At 29.9% G+C, this 23,097-nt stretch overlaps 1 pseudogene; it reads left to right on the top strand.

Annotated features, from left to right (window-relative positions):
- Positions 1-405: 405 nt before the first annotated feature.
- Positions 406-524, top strand: LOC111732223 (annotated as a pseudogene).
- Positions 525-23,097: the final 22,573 nt, after the last annotated feature.

The following is a 23,097-nucleotide window of genomic DNA, read 5'->3' on the forward strand; positions in this document are numbered from 1 at the left end:
AATTCTGTTTTACAAGAGAAAGAAACTACCAATATATTCTAAAAAGAAAAATGTATCAATAAATAGTTAAATACCCACTTCACCTTTCTCATTCCAACCCAGGTTATATATCTTCTAATCAGACTAAGAAATTCTCTAAAAAAAATCAATCTGTATTACTTCATTAATTGAAAACCCATAATTTGAGTGACTATTTTGTAGTAGATGCATGAAGATTAAACAAACAAATAAATAAATAAAAATAAGTAAGCTCATATATCACTAACAGAAGAAATAAACATGTGAAGAACTTGCAATAAAGCATAATTAGTAGGGTTAAGCAAAGTGAGTGACAATGTAAACAGAGAAAACACAAGTAAAGGAATAGAGGTATATGAATGTAAGTCTTACTCAAGAAAACCATGAGCCTACAGTCATGCTACCCTGAATAAGCCCAATTCCGTCTGATCTCGGAAGTTAAGCAGGGTCGGGCCTGGTTATTACTTAGATGGGAGACCACCTAGGAAGACCAGGTGTTGTAGGTGTAAAAAATAAAATAAAAAATAAAAATAATAATAAAATAAGGAATTGTAAACTGACAAGATCTTTGTAATCTGTGAGGTCAACCAAGGGCTGCCTCACCTAAAAAATAAAACAATTAAAACATTTTTAAAAAAAAAGAAAAAAGAAAACCATGAGCTTTTGCTGCAATTAGAACATAAGGAAACACACTGCAACTGAAATCTGGAAGGCTAGTTTGCTTTCAGATAGTGAAAGATCTTGAATGTAATGCAAGGGAGTTTGTATTAGAAAAGTTCTAAAGGTTTGGTAAGGGGCGTGATATGACCAAATATTAGTTTTAGAAAGGAAACTCTTGCTGCTTTCTAGAACATGGTTTAGAGTGAGTAGAAACTGAAGCGACAAGGATTATTCTTCAAGATCAGGTGGGAGAAAATTGAAATTGATATAGGGCAGTAGCAATCATTATTTTACAATAAAATGGTTGAATTTTTCATGCAGCACTGGGAAAAATGAAAGGAGAGGAAAAGGGAGAGTTGATAAATAAGAATGTGGGGGAGGGATGGGTTTATTTATACAGGCTGGAGAATCTAAGGAAATCCAGAGGTTAGGATGAATATCTGAAGAGAACAGAGACGTAGTAGATAAAAGGAGAATAGGAAATTACAATTCATCACTCCATGTCATCAAGCAATTATTTTGAACTACATACATTTTTTTCAGAAACAAATACTCCTGACTGTCTCATGGGATAATTTCACCATGTAAAGGTTAAAATGTGATCTTTTGAGTGACTACAGCATGCAACACTGCTTTCAGAAGCTTGAAAGTCTAAAAACTACATCGTTTTCCAGAATTAGGGCCTTTTTTCTGATCATACTTATTAGCCTAGGGCTCCTATGAAGCATTTTTACTTTTTAAAAGGGTGAAAAACATAAACTCTTATACCCTAAGTAATTGGGATATCAGTATAGCCTTTATTTTATTTCAATTTTCATTAACCTTGATAGGAAACTATTATCTGGCAGGGATGATTGGTAACTCAGAATAACTCAAGATAGAGCTACTTTGCTTGATTTTTTTGTTGTTGTTGTTACAGTATCAACAACTTTCATTTAAAACTATGTATGAATCATGTTATCTACTCCTAGGTAACTCCTCACATGGGCAAAATTATTAATTTGATAGGATATTTTAATATTAAAAAAGCATTAAACCCCTAAAAGATGTTCAGGTATCTTTAAAAATAAGTCTATTTTAATGCTCAATTCTCATGTAATTATTTGAAGAAATGCTTGTAATCTGGGAATTTATCTAAGAAAATTTTCTTTTTGATATCTGAATATGGATTTAAACAGCAAAATAAACATTATCAGCATGTTTCATTACTTTGTGTTAAAATTAAATACAAAGTCTGATGTTAATATTAAATTTTTAAAATGTACTTATAAATTTGTGTAACTTTGGCAATTGAATTATACAAGTTTAAATGTATAAGATTGAGAAGCAAAAAATAATAATTTGGATTTAATCTACATGCAAAATATTAAGTTAGATATATGTATGAATTCATGAGTTTCAGTTTATGTTCATCTATAATTAAGGTAGCTATAGAAAAAAACAGGTAATATCACCATTAAATTCTACCTTTATGTTTAAATTTACGTATTAAGCAACACTTATAATTATGTGTTTTCCACCTTTTGTGGCAGAGTGAATTATTATAGAATAGTTAATAGAAGTTAATCCTGTTTTCCACTTGTCATATATTTCATACAGCAAAGATTGGATAATATAGCAAAGTGTCTTCATTCCTAGAAAGAGTTAACAGATCCTTATATAATGAACAACAAAATATAACTAATTGACTATAAGTACTGGTCAAATTTCTAAAAGTTAAAGCTGTTTTAGTGTACAAGAGAAATACATTTAATTGCTTGAGTTATTGTTTTAACTGATTTCTAAGGATGATTTTATGAAAAATCAATAAATGGGCCTAATATTTAGTAGCATTTATAGAAGAAGTAATTCTGGCTCTGATAACCTTTTTGCTGCTCATATTAGAACTTTTGCTCAGGCAAGAGGTAGAGATAGACAGCACTACAGTCTTCTAGGCCAATGTTTTTCAAAGGGCATTCAGCTCATGAAGATTTTGTTTACATGCATGTTTAATTTAGTAGGTCAAGGGAAGAAGACCTAAGATTATATTTTTATGAACTTCCCAGATAATGCCAATATTGCTGTTCTAAAGACCATACTTTTAGTAGCAAGTCCATTTCTTCTAATTTTCTGAATGAGAAAATAAGCTCAGAGAACCCTTGGGTTCCCAAAGATCATAAAACTGATCACGGGTAGAATTCAAACTATATTGTAATTGTTATTCTTTAGTGACTTGTAAATATTCTTTCTTTGGTTATACCATTCTCATTGTCACAAAAATTTATATTTGAGTTTAATTGATTTAATTCAAACAAACTAAGTCACTGTTAGTGACTTTTTCCAATACATATATTGTTAATAGAGAGAGAACAGTAAGTTAGGCAGAGCATTGACAACCCTAAATCAAAGTTTGGAGAATAGTGGCCTGCAATAACTATATCATACCTTATTTGTGTCTGTGCCATGGCTGGTTTAATATAGAAGTACTAAAGTGTGTCTCAGCTTTGGTATGATGGTTCGATTCAATTAGCACAAAAAAATTCATTTGAATCTAATCTCTAAACCTCTGTACATATTTCCTCTTGTGAGTTTAGTCAACCATGCCAAATCATTGCAACAAAGTTCCCTACTGTTATAGAGATTTTCTTTAGCATATATAATGAAGTTCATTGTGAGTTGGAATAAGGTTACTGCTAGGTCTGCCAGCTTTCTTTACGTTAGAATGAGAAGACATAGATAGTTGATTTGTATTGAAGTAATCTCTAATTTGATTATGTTCCAGTCTTTCTAAGAGCTTTTAAAATGTGTTATGGAATGAAGCTGGATGATTATACATTGTCTTTCACTAATAATAGGTATAAATTCAGCACATTTTAAAAGTCTGCATGAAAGTGTCAGTTTACAGAGTAATGTTGATATTATCTACAGTAATATACTTCAAAGAGAAAGCATACAGTAAGATAAATGGAAATACAACTATCCTTTGAATAGATTCTTTTTGGGGAGAAAATTTCCACTCATGTTTCACAGGAAAATAGTAACCTGGCAGTCAAAAATAATTGATGGTTTATAGTAGTCGGAACTGTTTCTCAGGTGGATTCATTCATAAACTAACATGTTTCTAACTAATGTTTACTTTGCAAGGGAGGACCTGGGTCATGGCATCTCCTAATATCATCCATTTTCACACTTGGCATGAGAGACAGAGACACATGGCTAACAATAAGTAAAAATAAAAAACAAAAGTAAACAAAAAAAAGTGTTCTCAAGACCACTTCTATTTCACACTTTTGACTGTTTAAGGCCCTGTGCTTGGTTTGGTTCTCCCAATAACACTCAAACTCTGGGCTTTTTTCTTTTTCCTCATCCAAAATAAGAAAGGACATTGTCTCCCATCTTTGCAACTTGATCTCCTATTAGAGTAATTGGTTTCAATGTATTGGTGATTCACACTTGTACTTGTTTTTATCAGTGATTCAGATAAAATTATGGAATACACAGTTTTAATAATGACACAAGAGCTGGATTTAGAGACTATGATGTATTACTATAGTATATTCATTCATTCAGCATATTTATATTGTGTACATAAAATATTCAACACACTGTGCTTGGTAGGACTAAAATTACAGTGATATAGATGATATTTAAAATCCTTCACAATTTAGAAAATAACAATAAGCACAGGAATTTCAAGCATCTTAAAAATCTATTAGGAAATATTATAATTTTTATTTAATGTTTGGGCACCTATAAATGATAACACTTGATTGACTGTAAGCTTTTTCTATGTATAAGACTATATCTATGGAGAAGTAAAAGACGGAGTTATATGAGTCATGTTTTTTATTCTGGGCATTTTAGTTTTACAACTTTGTCTAAAGAAAATGGAAGTGCTGTAATGTGCGACTTAAGAAACAAATGAAACATCAGGAATTTCTATAATTAAAAATACACATGCAATTGTATATCAAGTATTCATTTTATATTACTAGGATCCAAGACAACTCCAAATGTAACTTTGGTAATTCAAAATCAATCATCCAAAGTAAGGAAAATTTACTTAGAATGGATAACACACATACATACACACACATACACACACACACACACACACACACACACACACTCAGAAAATCACACACAAGTAGGCACACACATGCTTGTAGTTTTTTGTTTTGTTTTGTTTTGTTTTTACCGCACATCACATCACAATGGGCAAAATTTTAAAAACATGTCAGAGTTAGCTAAAGTAGAGGAACATTTAGATAATTTAGTAGCAGATAAGAAACTACCTAACAGCACAATTTGGCCTTTAAAGTCATTGGCAACATTCCTAAACATCTAATAATTACACACTTGAACCTCTTTCTAGAGTTCAATATGAAGTTAAAGCTCAACTCAGAACTTACTAAAAGTTATACATAATCAAATCTCAACTTTCCCTGAATGGCTAGAAGGAATACTGATTTAGTGAACTTTATAATCTGACGTCTCAGTTACAGTTTTCTTTACCTTGGTTTGTGTCACTAAAACTGAAGTCTTTTTGTGCTTTTTTGTGCCTATTTCTGTTCAACTTTTACAACAAACAGCACCATAAAATAGCATTATTACATCCATATTTGTTTACTTTCTAGTTATATTACAAAAATTATTCTCAAAAAAGACTATATATACATATACAGAATATAGTTGTATTTTGCAAACCCATTCAATGAAGTAGTTAATTTAAAAAGTCTCTCTGAAGATAGATTACCACTATTTTGATTAATATTTCTTGGCATAATGGCTTTTCATTTAGCTGCAAAATGTACTCTAATTAAATTCTTTCCAAGAAGCTACACAAATTATTGGCAGACTTAATGCTCCCAACATATATCTTTTCTCCCATTGTAAAATCTCAGGATTTTTATGCACAATTAATTTATAAGCTACAATATCTATGTGTGTGAATCATAATACTATACTGTTTGGAGATAGTTCCTTCCTTTAAAAGAAAATCTAAGGCATAAAGACATTTTACAGTTTTCAATTTCCCCCTGACTACAAGTTAACTTCATTTGGAAGGCTAAATTGAACTTTTAGAAAAACTTACTTCTACAGAATGTTCTCAATAATGACTTTGTATCAAAGCCCAAATTTCAAATAGGCATGGACATTCCTTTCATTCTTTTGTTTGTCTCATAATTGTGTGTCAGCAATCAGCAGAAATTCCTATTTTCTTTATTCCACTTTATATCATATATAACTTCTTTCTCTTTGAATTCATTTATACTATTCCTTCCTTTCAGTTCACACCAATTGCCCATTATGCCATTTTAGTTTCTTTCTGGCTAGCCTGCTAGAAATTTATGGCATGCTAGTCAGAAATAAATTAAAATACAATTTTATTAATTAAATTAATTTTATGAACTCTTAAAAACTAAAAATAATTGAGATAAAACTTTTGATAAACAGTCATTTCTCTTCTCCATATCTGCTGTTACAAGGCAGCATTTCTTTATCAATTTTCCTAACAGATAGGCCCACTAAAATTTGCCAGTTATGATAACAAAGCTGAAATACCCCAGTCAAATTCTTAATCTCTTTGTGGCTCAAACTCTTTGCTATAATGTTAGAATAATAGTAACATTTATTTCATAGAATAAGTTTAAGGATTACTACGTATATATGGATCAGCAGCAGATACCATTCATAATAATAATAATAAAAGACAAGGGACATTTCTTCACATGTGTCACCATCAGTTCTTTGACAGATAGTTCTATGATTAAAGAGATAGCAGCAGGCATATGGCACGGATTAAGTCCAGTTCAGAAACTGAGAGTGGAAGAGGAAAAATCAGAAAAAATATTAATATTTGACAGATTGAATAGGAACTGAAATAAGATCGTGGGGTTATAGGCAGGACTTCAATTTGAGTGATATGGAGTTGATAAAAAAAAAAATGGAAAAGGAGAGTGGGAAATCATGAGGCTGGTGGGAATCACTCTGTTAACCAGCAATGTAGAAAACAGCAGGGTGGGAATGAAAGAACCATTATAAACAACCCAAAAAATAAATATGGATTAACTTAAGCAATACCAAAATCCCTTTCACCAAAAAACACCAGTCTCTTCTAGATAGACTGATCGAATTCTAAGTATGATTCAGATGAAGGGAAGCAATATAGAACATCATATTTTCACTTTTATAATAACATTTTGCTCTATTCTCATAGTTTTAGATCTAATTCCAATCTTTACATATTTACATTTTTAAAAATTTATATTTCTTATTTTCTAAGTTAAGCTTTGCATAGGTTTACCACAATCGGAAATTCTCACCTCAGAGTTTATCAACCAATTCCATTGTAAGCGGATAATAATAACTATGTATTTTAAGTACTTACTGTATACCAGTAGCTATTCTAAATCTGTTCTAATCCATTTAATTCTCATTACAGTCCAAATAGAAATGAGAAGGAGGACAATGGTAAGTTGGCTCTAGAGCTCATGTTCTTGATCAGCCTGCTACTCTATTGAAACAAAATAAAAGCACCTTGATGAACACAGAGGAAGCATTAAAATGTCAGTATATGGAATAGCTTCTGAACTGACTCAAATAATTTATAGGGAGCTTATTTTATCCATTGCTATCCCTCCTACATGTGTTCACTCTATTAAGTACCTTTCATATAGGCATGCAAATGAACCAAAAGAGGCCAAATTGTCTGGGTATTTTGTAGTAAGAATTACTCTTTGGCCCTCTCATTCTCCCACTTGTATTCCAAGGTAGCACACTTATATATCCGAACATCCTTCCCATTGGGAAAGGCATTGTTGAAAATTGATGCCTCCAGATGGACCAGAGCTTAGATGCACTAATTAAGCTGAGCTTATTTTCGTTCTAGGGAGAGCAAGAAGATATGTACTGCATTTCAGTGTATTATCTAAGAGGATAAAATGTAACACACCTTGTGCAGGAAGCAGCAGCAGTCTGCAGCCAGGACATGCAGCTGTGACAATGTTCCCTCTCTTCCAATCCTTCACAGTCACTTTCTTCTTCAATGCTAATGTATCAGAAGGGATAACTTTTCCCCAACTGGTACTTTCCTCCTGTAATTAAGTGAAAGAAATAATAAAGTAAAAAATATTAAATCAATTTATTTATCTTACTTAAGGAGGAAAGATTAATAAATCAAAATAATCCTTTATCCTTCTAAAATATATAAAGATCAATGCATATTAAAACTCAAGCATAGAGAGTGTGCTTTTTCTGACCAAAGGGATAATAATTATATTCTATAACAAAATAGCTAAATTCAGTACAACACTTACTTAACCCTTTACATCTGAATACCAAGGTTAAATAACGGCAAACATAATTTTAAGTTATTTTCTGTTAAAAAAATGTTTAAATCCTAAAGTACATCATTTAAAGTATCATCCTTATATATGGAATAGTTTCCATTCAATGTTTCGATGATAAAAGATTTTTTGATCCCCACTTAAGTCTCCCTTTCACCTTTATTTTTTTAAATATATTGAGCATTTTTCCATGGACAACAAATACAAAACAGTGGCACAATCAATTATGCTCCCTAGTGATTAATATTTATCTTAAATAAATATATTTTCCTGGATAAGCTTCAATAACACATAAAAATAGAAAATCATTTAAAAAAATCACAAAAATATGAATGGCATATAAATAACAAGATGAAATTGTGAATGAGAAATGTATTTCTACATCCCTAAATGCTGAAAGGCTAAATTCTAATTGTTCTAAAAATATATATTTTTACTGATTTGTGATATTTTAGTTTATAAAGCTGTCAAGTTGATTTTTTGTTTTTTAAAAATAATGACAGCGATTCCACAGCTTTTGGAGAATAACTTAGAGATAAATGGCATAACTACAGGCATCCCACAAGTATAACTCTGTTGAGCTCCAGGAAGTTATATGCATAGTGAAATTAATCTTTGGTGAACTGGCAGCAAGAATAGAAATATTAAAGTAACAGTTTTTTGTTGTTGATTGTTTTTATTTTTGTCAATTGCTAAGCAGCTCTATTCCTGTATAATTGAAATCTGTATAAAAGAATTTCAGAAAGCTGGATGAATAAGTGTTCCAGATGATGAAATCATGAATCAAATATTTTCACATTTAAAATGAAAAACCTTGCTCTTTTATACTACTATTCATACTCTACCTACATGGAAAGGAAATCTTCATATTTTGAAACTGCCTTTTTATGAGGAAGGCCATTAATATTTCCAATTCCTATTACAAAGTTAACTAATTGAAGAAAATATAACTTGACAGAAGCCATTAGGAAAATAAGTGGAATCTGTAATAAATTTTCATAGTAGGTTTAACTAAAGTCAATTAGGATGCATTCCAGTGCTTTTCTTTAAGAGCAAGACACAATGTATTAATGTTACCCTCAAACAGAGAAAAGTAGGCATCCTAGGTATAAAAAAACAAAAAACAAAACAAAACAAGAGTAGGTATAATTAAAAGAGCACATATCAAGAAGCATCTACTAATCATATAAGAGTTGACAATGAACAATCAATGAGAAAGATAGCTTTTAAAATTTCAGTGGTGATTCAGGAAGATGTAGTTATCAACAGTCATTAAGCTGCACCTAATTTAGGGAAGTATAGATTGAATGACTATTTTACATTGATTGCACCAATATATTAAAGTATAGTTTCCATGAGAAAAAAAAAATCACCCAAAAGTGTATTCACATAATATTCATTGGTCTCATTTAATATAAACACTTAATTTTTAGTGTATTCCATTATGATTGTCTAAACTGTAGATTATACAGGCACTGTGTTTTCTGGCTAATTATTTTTTATTCATTTTTACTAGGACTTCTACCAAAATACTAATTACAGTCATTTTCTTAATGTGTAGAAAGCTATACCCTCAAAACATTGATAAGTTAAAGAATATATACTTTTAACAAGTTAAACTATATTTTTAAAATTTTAATATTTTGTATTGGTAAAGTAAAATTTAACTGTGAGATATATCAAAAAAGTTGTATACATTTTAGGTAATAAAACTGTCAAATTCTTAGGATAAAAATTTCAACTTAGGTAAAAACACTGACATCTTTTTTATTTGAAAATTTTAAGATTAGTAAGATATAAAGTGTATAGGTAGTGACTAATACAACTGAAATAATAAATATATAAATCCATTTTTGTAGTTAAAGACTTCAACATTCTTTATTAGTAAAGGACAGATCCAGAAAAGATAAAATCAATAAGCTTACAGTTGCAATGACTAGCAACATCAATTGAATGAATCTAATTGATATTTATAGAATACTTCATCCAACAACAGCAGAATAAACATTCTGTTCACATGAAGATCACTGAGATAGATTATATTCTGGTTTTGAAGTACACCTTAATAATTTTAGATGATAGAAATTATACAAAATATGCTCTTAGACAATAATCAAATTACATTAAAAATCAATAACAAAAATAGCTAGAACATCATCAAATATATGGAAATTTTAAAAAATGGCTAAATAACACATGGATCAAAGAAGTACAAATGCTATTTTAAAACATTTTCAATTAAATAAAAATAAACAATTTAACTTATTAAAGCACTGTTTTAAGGAAAAATTATATCATTGAATTAATACTTTAGAAAATAAGTCAAAGGCAAATAATTTAATATTCCTTCATAGGAAATTAGAAAAACAAGAGAAAATTACATTCCAAGTAGGCAGGAAAAAAAAAGAAATAATAACAACTTACGCAGATATCAGTGAAATTGAAAACATGAAAACAATGCAGAAAATCAATAAAACTAAATGCTGGTTCTTTGAAAAGATCAATAAAACTGATAAATCTCTATTCAGAGTAATCAATAAATAAAATAAATCACAAACAACTAATATCAGAAATAAGAAGCCATAACTAGTAATCTCATGGACATTAAAAGTATAACAAAAAATATTACAAAAACTCTATGCTCACAAATATGAAAACTTTTATGAAATACACCAATGTCTTCAAATACATAAATCAAAGAAACTCACAAAAGGATAAATAGATAACCTGAGTAGGCCTATAACTATTAAGAAATTTAATTAATATTTAATAGCCTTACAAAACAGAAAGTGCTATGCCTAGATAGCCATTGATGAATTTTATAAAACATTTTAAAAAAAGAAATGATACTAATTCTTTGTGATATCTTCCAGTAAAATAGAAGTATAAAAAAATACTTATTAATTCATTCTGTAAGTCCAAGTTCACCCTAAGAGGAAAATCAGACAAAAAATTTGCCAGACAGGAAAACTACGCACCAATATATCTCATGAACTCAGATGCAAAAGTCCTTAACAAAATATTAGCAAATCAAACCCAAAAATGTATAAAAGGAATTGTAAAAAATTATATTGCAATGTATAAAAACAATTGACAAAATCAACTTGATAAAAAACATCTCCAAAAATAAAACAAAACAAAACAGCCAAAAAACCTTAGAGTTGACACAATACTTAATCATGAAAACATAGAAGTTTTACCCCAAGACCAAACACAAGGCAAGGATGTCTCTTATCATAACTTCTATTCAATTCCATACTGGAAGCCCAAACTAATGCAACTAAAAAATGCCATAAACTATCTTTCTTTGTAGATGATAGGATTGTTTATGTATAAAATCCAAAAGAATAATAAAAAAAAAATTCCTGAAAGTAAAAAGTGATTATAATAAGTTTTCAGGAGATAAATTTTATGTACAAAATTTATATACTTCCCTATATATTTGCAATTTTCAATTGGAAATAGAATATCAATTACATTAAAACCCAAGACATAAATATTTAGATTAAAATCTATGTAAGCTAATCTATAAAAATCAAATAAAAATTAACTAAATAACTGAAGAGATAGTCTATGTTCATGAGTAGAAAGATATTATCACTAAGATGTCAATTCTTCCCAACTTGACCTGTAGATCCAATGCAGTCCAAATAAAAATCCCAGTCAGTTATTTCGGGGATATTGGTAAACATAATCTATAGTATATATGGAAAGGCAAAAGACCCAGAATAGCCAATTAAAGAGGATAAACAAAGTTGGAGAATTGGCGCTACACAATTTCAACTTACTATAAAGTTATAATAATCAAGATAGGATGTGTTTTTTTTAATGGGGTGAGCTAGATGTCTCCATAATTTTGTTCAGATGACTGCAGAGGCTGGAAAACCTGTTGTTGCTATTGATGCATAATATAGCGCTATCAGTCTTTTTTATGTATGAATAAATATATTTATAAATATATATATACACACACACACACACATATATATACACACATACTACGTATATACAGTGCATATACACTACATATACATTGCATGTATATATGTAAGTAAATATATGTAAATAAATATATACATATATAAGTAAATATATATACATATATATGTAAGTAAATATATGTAAATAAATATATACATATATAAGTAAATATATATACATATATATGTAAGTAAATATAGATATTTTTGAAAACTTTGGAAAAAGTGTCCCAGTTGTACTGTGTTGGGTTGGCATTGCATAGAAATTAATGACCATATTGGCCTAGAAACATTCAATGTAATTTTTTCCATACAGGGGTAACACACTGTATTAAATATGTAAGGTCTTATCTACATGGGTTTGATTACAGAAACTAATGTTCTCTAAATAATGCAAAAAGAAAAAGCATGGTATGAGAAAAAGAACAGACAAATGGATCAAGTGAACATAATAGAAAGCCCAGAAATATACTCACAAAACTACCATCAACTGAACTTTGACAAAGGAACAAAGACAATTTGATGGAGAAAAGATAGTTTTCCAACAAAATCTAAAACATTTCTAAAGGTAAGTCTATTAATTATAAAATAAAACTTATATATCAATATGTTAGTAATATTTAAAAAGATATTTTCCAACTCATTTACGAAAACAGAAGATGTGCGTTGTTGCGGGGGGTGGGGGGTTGGGTGCGTTATAGGGGGATAATTAATTTTACGAAATAAAAATTATTGGATTAAACCTTTTGGAATAATTATTTTTTGTTTTCCAGATAATGTTTGGGTTAACTTCTATTTTATTTAATTTATGGTTTGTTTAACAATGTAGTAAAAAGATAATTTTAGAAAAAAAATCACTTTAAAACAATATTAATAAAAAATTTGTGATAGTTTCTAAAAATTAAATTTTCCATTCTTGAGTGGCTATATTCTATGAATACAGAAATCTAACATGAATAAAGAATAAATAAATCTAACATGAATAAATCCCATTTTACATCAAACGACAGTTTTAAATATGAAACCTTTTACTTAGCACTGGTGGTTCACTGGAGAAGCCAATCAATAAATATTAGTTTCTCATCTATCAAATAAGATAGTAATTCTTATCTTGCTCATGCCATACTGTTACTACAAGAAAAAAATTTGAGAATACATTACAAAATCTTACAAGGTACCTCATTTCTTTTGATCAGTTAAACATAGTACTTCTGAGATGTCATGTCAAGAAAGTATCAGAGATCTAAACTATTTATGCAACAAAGTTAGTGTCTACTCTATACTAGACAGTACAGTAGACAATAAGGACACAGCAGTGAGGCCTTCTATTGAAAAGCAAATGTAACACATTTATTTTGGGCTGAACTGATATTTATTTCCAATTTCTTCTGAAGTTATTATAATTGTAATTTTCACTGCAAAAAAAAAGGCATAAACTTTTTTATTAAACATAGTATGACAGCCTATAGTAATTACAAAGTAAATTTTCATAGACTTGTATTTTTGACAGACCATAGGGCAGCAGAAATGTAAGGATCCCTAATGTTTTTCTCTGCTGTTTTGATGGTATCCGGCAGGAAGATTGCATGTTCCAGCAAAATACCAAAGAAGTATTAACGTCTAGGCATATTTGTGCTGCTTAGGCTACTGAAAATGAGAATGCTGTTTTGTAAGGACAAACATCAATCATTATTTTCATATGTCAGCAGTTTGGCATATGCATTTTCTGGAAAAGGAATAAAGAAAAATAACCTTGAATAGATCATCTCAAATATGTATGAATTCTTAACACATTTATGCACGAGTAGAGGGGGAGAGGAAATGTCAATGTTCTGGATGATTGAATCATTATTAAATTTTTAAATAATATAACAGAATTGTAGATAGCTCATCTATAAGAAAAAGGAAGTGGCCTCTCTCATCCCACATACTTATGTTCCACTAAGAAGCCTTCTTAAACATGGTTATGGCCCTCTGCTTTGAAATCATATATCTCTTAAAACTATACTATTCCTCATGCACTTCAAATATACTGCTATTCATTCTCAGTTACATTAAATAACAAAATAAAACAATTTATAAAAGTTTATGAAATTTATCTAAAGATGTCACTATGAATAGACAAGCACTAAAATTGTACTTTCTTCACATTCAATATTTGGAACATGCAATTAAACTTTTTTTCTACATATTTTCTTAGAAAATTATATTATGAACAAAGGCATAAATTATCCAGTATATAAACTGGTGTTGGTAGACTAGAAGTCAGGGCAAAACTTGTGAAGTTTGGATTTCAATTACTTTCAAATTGATTCATTTAGCCCAATCTCTTTTCATTGTTTCCATTATTGAAGAGAATTTAGCAGATATGAGACAGGATTGAGTTTTCTATTTTTAGATAATGTCTAAGAGATTTTATAAATGAAAAACTTAATTTTAGCATCTCTATTATGAACACTATTTGACTCGATCCTGGTTTTTCCAGTTAGTTCCTATCAAACTTTAAGGAGAAAACAAATTATAAATAACAATTATTTCTTATAATAAAAGTGCATTTTTAATAAATGCTTAAGTACAGAGGGAACTCTTATTTAAAGAAACTTTTCTACCACATCCAATGAAACAAATCAAAGAAGAACTAAATAAGTAGAGAGACAGTTCATGTTTATGGATATGGAGACTCAATATTGTCAAGATGTTAGTTCTTCCTAACTTGATCTTTAGATTCAATGCAATTCCCATCAAATTCTCAGCAAACTACTTTATGGATATCAACAGACTCAATCTAAAGTTTATATGGAGAAGCATAAGTTAAGAATAACCAACAGAGCAATAAACAAAGTTGAAAAACTAATGCTACCCAACTTCAAGTTTTACTGTAAAGATACAATAATCAAGACCATGTGGCATTGTTAAAAGAATACACAAATAGATAAGTAGAATAGAATAGAAAGCCCAGAAATAGACTAATATGAATACAGTCAACCGATTTTGACAAAGGAGCAAATGCGATACAATGGAGAAAAGATATTTTTTTCAACAAATGATTCTGGAAAAACTGGACATTCTTATGCAAAAAAAAAAAAGAAAGAAAGAAAAAAGAAAGAAAGAATCTATTCACAGACTTTATGGTCTTCACAAATTAACTCAAAATGGGTCACAGAACTAAATGGAAAGCTGTAAAACTAGGAGATAACATTGGAGAAAGCAATGGAGAAAACCAAGTTTCTTTGGATTTGACGATGACTTTTTAGAAACAACATCTAAAGTATTGTTTATGAAAGAAATACTTGATAAGCTGGGCTTCATTAAAATTAAAAAAAAAAAATTCTCTGCAAAAGACAATATCAAGAGAATGAGAAGCCACAAACTAGGAAAAATGTTTGCAAAAGACATATCTAATAAACACCTGCATTTCAAAATGCACAAAGAACTCTTGAAACTCAACAATAAGAACAGAAACAACTCTTTAAAAAAAATGAACAAAAATTTTTAATTGATTCTCGATCAAAGAAGATATAGAGATGATAAATAAGCATAAACACAAGAAAAGATATGTCACTTTATATGTCATCAGAAAAATGCAAGTTAAAAAAAAACAATAAGATACCACTACACATCCATTAGAATGGCCAAAATCCAAAACACTGACAAAATAAAATCATGGCAAGGAAGTAGAACAACAGTAAATTTCCTTCAAATACTGTTGCAAAATGGTATAGCCACTTTGGAAGAGAGTTCAGTGGTTTCCTACAAATCTAAAAACACTCTTACCATATCATCCAGCAATCATGTTCCTTGATAATTACCCATACAAGTTGAAAACATGTCCACATAAAAACTTGCATACAGATGTTTATAATAGCTTCTTTCGTAATTACCCAAACTTGAATGCAAACAAAATCCAACAAAATGTTAGCAAATGGATAAATAAACTGGAGTACATTCAGACGATGAACTATTAAGCAATGCTAATAATAAATAATCAAGCCATGAAAAGAGGTGGAGGAAACATGCATATTACTAAGTCAAAGCAGCTAATATGAAAAGGTTACCCGCTGTATGATTCCAACTATATGGCATTCTGGAAAAAGCAAAACTATGGAGACAATAAAAAGATCAGTAGTTGCCAGGGGTTGAGGAAAGGAGTGAAAAATAAGCAAAACAGAGAAGATTTAAGGAGAGTAAAACTACTTTGTAAGATAGTGTAATGATAGATACGTGGTATTATATATTTGCCCAGAGCTATATAATATACCACACCAAGAGTGACCCCTAATGTAAACTGATCTTTGGGTGATAATGATGTGTCAGGGTAGGATCATCGATTCTAACAAATGTACATTCTAGTGTGAGATGCTGATAGTGGGGGAGGTTGTACTTGTGTGGGGCTAGAGAGTATATAGAATATCTCTGTAACTTTTGCTCAATATTGCCATGAACCTAAAACTACTCTTAAAGAAGTCTATTAAAAACAAAAAACATATTTATGTTGAGTCATGTTGTGTAACAACAGAAATTAAACTTAAACAATGGAACTGTTCTTCTATACTCACAAAAGATGTGTCCTTTTCAAGTCCAATGCATTCCTGATTAGAGGACAAAATGTTTTCATACCATTTTTTATTAAGAATTGATATCTTTTTCTTTATCTTATCAACTCTGACAAATATCCATAGTTAACATGTCCCTTCAGAATTGCACATTAGCCTAGTGACTTAAAAATATTTCAGTATAACTATTAAATATATCATAATAATGAAGTCCAAAAGAGATATAAGATTATATTCTACTCTATATATAAGTAGAAATATCATTGACTTACAAAACAAAAACAAGAAATAAAATTTAGCCAAACAAAAGAGTAGTAGATAAAATATATAAAAAAGACTAAAAAGGAAAAATTGTAGTTCTGCAATTTACTTCCAGCTGGACAGTCAAGCTATGTTGTGTTCTTTCTGAATTGATACTGACATATTAATAGGATAGGACAGTTTACAAGTGAAGATTTCTTCATATTAATGGGATAAACTCCCAGTCTCTTTCAGATCTTTAATCTGCTAGTAAATAGTTCTGTTAGCTGAGGTTTATATCAATCCTAAAATCTTGGGCTTTAAATTCTTTCAAGTAACTCAATTGCTGTCAGACTTTCCTGAAATCTGCTCCCTCTAGAGAGCACATATAAAGATGTTAAAATAACCAGAAGCAGGGTTCTATGAAATTTAAAACTATCAGTTCACCTATAAAACATGTGACAAACAATTATTTGAAATACAGCTTAAAATATTGTATTAATGAGGAGAAAACATATGAAACGTAAGTTCGTGTTTGGTGGCATTTCCTTAGGGAGTAATTGTTTCTAAATCATCTCCAACTTTCTACTTATTTATCAACTGGGATATATGGATCAATGCATTTCTTAAGTAAGACGGACATATAACATTATTAAGATGGGTGAGAGTAGAAGTCCATTATGTTTTCCTTCCTCTTACAAGCCACTGTTCATAAAATAAATAATAACACATTCTTAGGAGGAAGTAAACAATCGAATTTTAGCAACTGTAAGATTTATGTCCATTTTTTACTATTCTAGTTTAAAGTATCCCACCATAGAGGATCTCTCATTAGCTGTGATTAAAAAAAAAAAAAAAATTACATATTTTTGACTCATAAATACTTTTTTAATGCACTAAAAATGAATTACTAGAATTAAAATTTAAAGGATATACAAAATAAAAGCACCAATTTATCAATAAATTCAAGTCTCCCCTAAAATATTGCCTAATAAGTATAATCAGAACAAATATAAAAGAAAATTGAAAAAGAATCAGTAACAGCATTCATATTGCTTACTGAAAGTGTGCTTGTAGACAGTTTATAAAGAATCACCGTCACATCACAACTCATTGTCGTTCTATAATTATAAACACAACTTATGAATTAAATAATTCTCCATTTAAAACACTTATGTGTGTACTTTGAAAAAATTTATATATCAATATTAAAATTCTTTAACATGGCAAATTATGTTGCTTCTTCTGGCTTATTAAGTGATCTAGTGTAGGGTGGATTAAAAACACAATTCTTAGTGATGTTGTATATCAAAACTGTTAACAATTTTCATAGTAGAGAAGCCAGTCTTACTAAGTTATACTAATGGAGAGAGAAGAATAATTTTTAAAATATTTGGAAATTCAAGTTATTCATTTTTAATTTTTATTAAAAATTAAGCAAGAGTAATGCTCTCTTTATCATTGTCTTGGTTTTTATTAGCCTTCTTAGGAAAGCAGGCCAGAGCTGTACTAGAAAAGATAAGTAAAAAGTCATACCTCCTACTTATTAAACATATCTATTAGGTCTAAAGAGCTTATCTAATACAGTAGAGAGAAATGTATCTTAGAAATTAATTATTCCAAACTTCTCTTTTTCAGATAATATCAACTAAGTAGCTAATTAACTATCAAGTGTTAGACTGTGGAAGATTCTTTTCCAAGATAAATGCCACAATTTTTCCCTTTTGCAATGGAATTTGCCACACCTCTCATCAATAGGTGGAATCTATTTTTCCTATACTGAATATGAGCTGGCCTGTGATTTGCTTTTACAAGTATAATGAGGCAGAAATTCCTTTGAAGACTATGTTTTAATTTCCTAGGTTTGCAACTTCCTTTCTTACCCTCTTAGGAAGCCTCGGCTACCACATAAAGAAACCTAGAGGAGGCTAGATGAAAATAAATGCCCTGAAGAATGGGAGCATGCAAAACCACAAGAGGGGAGGTTTTGAAGGATATTGAACTATGAGCACAGAGAGATCTCAGCTTTACAGCCACACTAGCTATAGGGTCAGACATATGAGACCATAATAATCCCTCAATCTCAATGGAGAGCAGAGAAAATCCATCCTTATTAAGCTCTTCCTGAATTCTAGATCACAGGAGAAAATAAAATGACTATTTTATTTATTTAAATTTTGGAATGATTTAAATCACTAAATTTTACAGTGGTTTGCTATTTAGAGATAAGTAACTGAAACTAACAGCACTCATGTGATAAGCAATTAAAAGACAAATAAGAAATGGCATCTAATTATAAGTATGTAGTCTAGAGGTGGTTAGTAATAAATTCACACACAATTAGCTTTAAGAATGTTATAAGCACTATATTTGTATAAATTCGAAATATTGGAACGGAAGTTAGGTGAGTAATAGATCAGAAATTTAAAAAAATAGATAATAATAAACAAATTTAATTTAGTCTTCATTTACTCATTAAATATTTAGTGCGTACATCACGTGTGCATTATGACAACATACAGAAGTGAGAAATTTTATGTTTGTTTGTTTTCTGCTAAAGAAGTTATGTTCTAAAATCTGTATTGAAGAACCTTGTGAAGATTCAGAGGAATATGAATTTGCAGAATTAATAGGGTCTAGATCACAGACAGATTTGAAACTATTCCAGACTTCAGACTTCTGTCTGTAAAATGAGGATATACTTTATAATAACCTTGGAAGAGATCATTTAAAATGTAAAGAATGAAAAAAAATAATAGCCTGGAATCTTCTGAGAAAAAATCAGCTTTTTTGGTGGTCAATTAGATCTAGAAGAAGAAGACTGAAGAAATTATATAACATTCCATTAATTACAGATTCTGTATCATTTTAAAATTACTCATACAATTTCTACAAGCTAGATTTTAATAAACATATAAATTCAGTTTAATTTTCCTAATGCAAGAATTCTAAACTTGTTTTTCTTTAAAGAATGGCATTTAAATTACTTTTATAAATCAATAATAGTACAAAATTTCTATTGACAATAAAATTACAGGATTTTTGTTTGACATGAAATGAAGTCTTTAATTTGTTTTGGGGCTAATAAAACTAGAAATTAATTTTTAAGCATTTTTTAGACTTTAAGATTTATTTGACTGTAAATCATTAAGATATATGAAATATAAAAAAAGAATCATTTATCTTTTCTTTACACAAAAATAAGTTTCAAGTTAGACATAGAAGAATTATGACTCTAATTTTCCTTTTCACAAGTTAATATACTAAATAATGAATCATTCATGGAGGTGTTGCATTCCTAATATCACACATTTACAGTAGTTTTTGACATATAATAAATGAAGTTTGCCTTAGGAAGAGTGGCATATTGAAATCATTGAAATTGTATTTTTATTCAATATAAGTTTAATTATGAAGAGAACTCTAGTTTCTGGCTGGGAAAAAAGAAACTATCCATCATTTTGCAAATTTTATCAGCTTATAGTTTTATCAAACCGAAACCATTTCCCCTTGCATAATATAAAAGTTAAACATAACATAAAGTTCTAACAAAACACTAAAGTAGATATTATCGTGGGTTTAGAATATACTTGGCCCAATTCATGGCTTTCTCTATAATTTTATAGACGTTTGTACCCTTTAATCAACATTTCCTTTTATCTCCCATGTCTAGTCCCTGATAATTACCACTCTATTCTGTTTCTATAAATTCAGTTATAGATTTCACATTGACTGACTGACTTCATTTAACATAATGCACTAAAGATCCCTACATACCATTGCAAATGGCAGGATTTCCTTCTTTTTAGTGGCTGAATAAGATTCTATTATAAATACATTGCAACTTCTTTATCAAAACTTACTTCTTAAGCATATATTGAGTATAGTTCACATAACCACTTAAATTTGGCTTCTTGACTGCTGATTTATTTATGTTTTTCCTAACTAAATTGGTCTGGTAATAATAAATTACTCAAAATGTAATTCTGTTATGAAGAATGGAATGCCAACTAAAATCACATAACTGTAAAGTGTTTTGCTAATATGTTTACAAATAATTAGCACTCAATGTATACCAAAACAGTAAGTTAAGCTCACAGGATAACAGCAAAGAGAGAAAAATTTCTTAAATGATAGGTTTAAAGAGTAAACTTATTTTACATTACTATTGGTAAAATATAATTAACTAGAAACATATTTTTATCTTCTCCTCCTGTATTTGTAATACGTTTGACTAGAGCAATAAACTAGTATTGATCCAACATTCAATACAAGTGAGAGGTGGAAAATATTAAAGATATCAACAAGCTTTGGGAAGACTAAAAATATCCAGAGAAGCAACTAAATTTCAAAAAGTTTAATATCGAGTGGTTGCAAGAGAAAAAACAAGTCCTTGAAACAGGCAACATGTGGCTAAGACTCAAGTATCATTAAAAATAAGGGGTAGGAGAGTCATAAGAAAGCAGTTGAGAGGTCTAAGGGCAATTAGGCCCCTACATTTTCTCCTACGCCCTATGCTGTAAGTCGACTGTCCTACTTCCAACCACCACCACTCCCCCATCTTTCTAACAAGAGAGAGGAATTTTCTAAACTATAAATTTTAGAAAATTTTATAAACTACAAATCATCTAGACCCACTGTATTCAATATCATGAATAACAGAGGACAGGGAACCATGTTTTAGAGAAAACAGAAATATTAAAAGCCAATTTACTAAATCAATGGTGGCGAGGCAATCCTTCTGATACAATATTCCAATATTAAGTTTAGGAACATTTCTTAAATTACCACCTCACCTTCTCCCTCTCTGACCATCCCATTCCAAAAAAGAAAACAAACAAACAAAAAACAGCACAGAGGAGGAGGGTGGTGGTTTCTTTGGAGAATCTGAGTGGAGAAAGACAGTGTCTTTATATTCTGACATCTATCTATATTCCAACAAAATAACTGGATCCTCATCAGCATTCTCCACAAAAAAAAACCCACCACGTTATAAGTCTTACCAATGTACACAGAGCTTCCAATTACTTAGTGTTTTCAATTTTAAATATGATTGAACCACTAATAATCACTATTTAAAAAAAAAACAATTTAAAGTGAAAGATAGATACCTAAACAGGAGTGGGAAAGGAAGGTTGAAGAGAGGACAAGAAACATACAGAAAAGAACAATATAAAATATATATATTAAAAAATTATAAATGGAACAATCAGATTAAGTTGATATTGATCATGAAACCTGAACAGGATTATGTAATGAAAAAAACCCAAAAAACAAGAAAATGATAATAATTGTAACTGTACAAAAACTTCACTTCTTTAAAATGACTTTTTCTCTTTTATTTCTCCTTGATTCAAACTGGCCTTGTACTCACTTGCTTCTTTTCTTTCCTTATCCTTCCACTTTGCACATAGTGTACAACCATTCCCTTAATCATTAAGACCTTAGGTTAGCATTAAACAGTTTTAGGAACAAAGCCTCAGGTCTGCCAACCACAGAAACAGAGTTTCCTCCAAATTAAAGATAACATTATGACCTCAGTTGAGTTTCAGCTCCAGACTAATGAAGGCAGAAGACCCTACAAGCCACATCCCCTTAAAACAGACAGAACAGTGCCATGACTGACATTGGGGCCTGATGCAATGGTCAACTGCCTCCTACCTAAGCCCTGACTAATCACTAGAGCCCATGACCCAACTTCCTTAGTTACCATGACTAATCAGTTTTCCTCTATATAACCTATTCCTTAGAGGTATTCTGGGAGCCAGGTCTTTGAGCATTAGCTCATCTGTGTGAGCTTGGAATGATTTCCTTAAATAAACCATCGCTTTCTTAGCAGCAAACCCCTGTTCATATCTTGTTTGGCTTTGATGTGCACAGGCAAATAAAATCCCTTTTATGTTGGTAACATTATCTCTCAGATATTAAATATGTGACAGAGATAAAAGATGTTGAGACCTAAATTCTAAGAGATTTATAGAATATGAAATAAAAAGATAAAGAAATTAACAATGAAAAAGTACAGACCCTACAATGATCCTATATTCAACTAGTAAGAATTCTAAAAATTGAGAATAGAGAAAACTAGAGGGGAGTAAATCAAATAAATGAGAAAGTTTCCCAGAATTATGAACATAAGTATCCATGTTGAAACAGATCAGTGAGTATCCTGCCAATGAATTTAAAAATATACATACATATATATATATATATATATATGAAATCATATTATTATAAACTTTTACAGCAACAAGACATTTCCAGAAAGAGACAGGGATAATTTAAAAATGTCAGTGAATAGGAATTATAATAGCATTC

Source organism: Pteropus vampyrus, unplaced genomic scaffold (genome assembly GCF_000151845.1).
Source record: "Pteropus vampyrus isolate Shadow unplaced genomic scaffold, Pvam_2.0 Scaffold11, whole genome shotgun sequence".
NCBI classification, from domain to species: domain Eukaryota; kingdom Metazoa; phylum Chordata; class Mammalia; order Chiroptera; family Pteropodidae; genus Pteropus; species Pteropus vampyrus.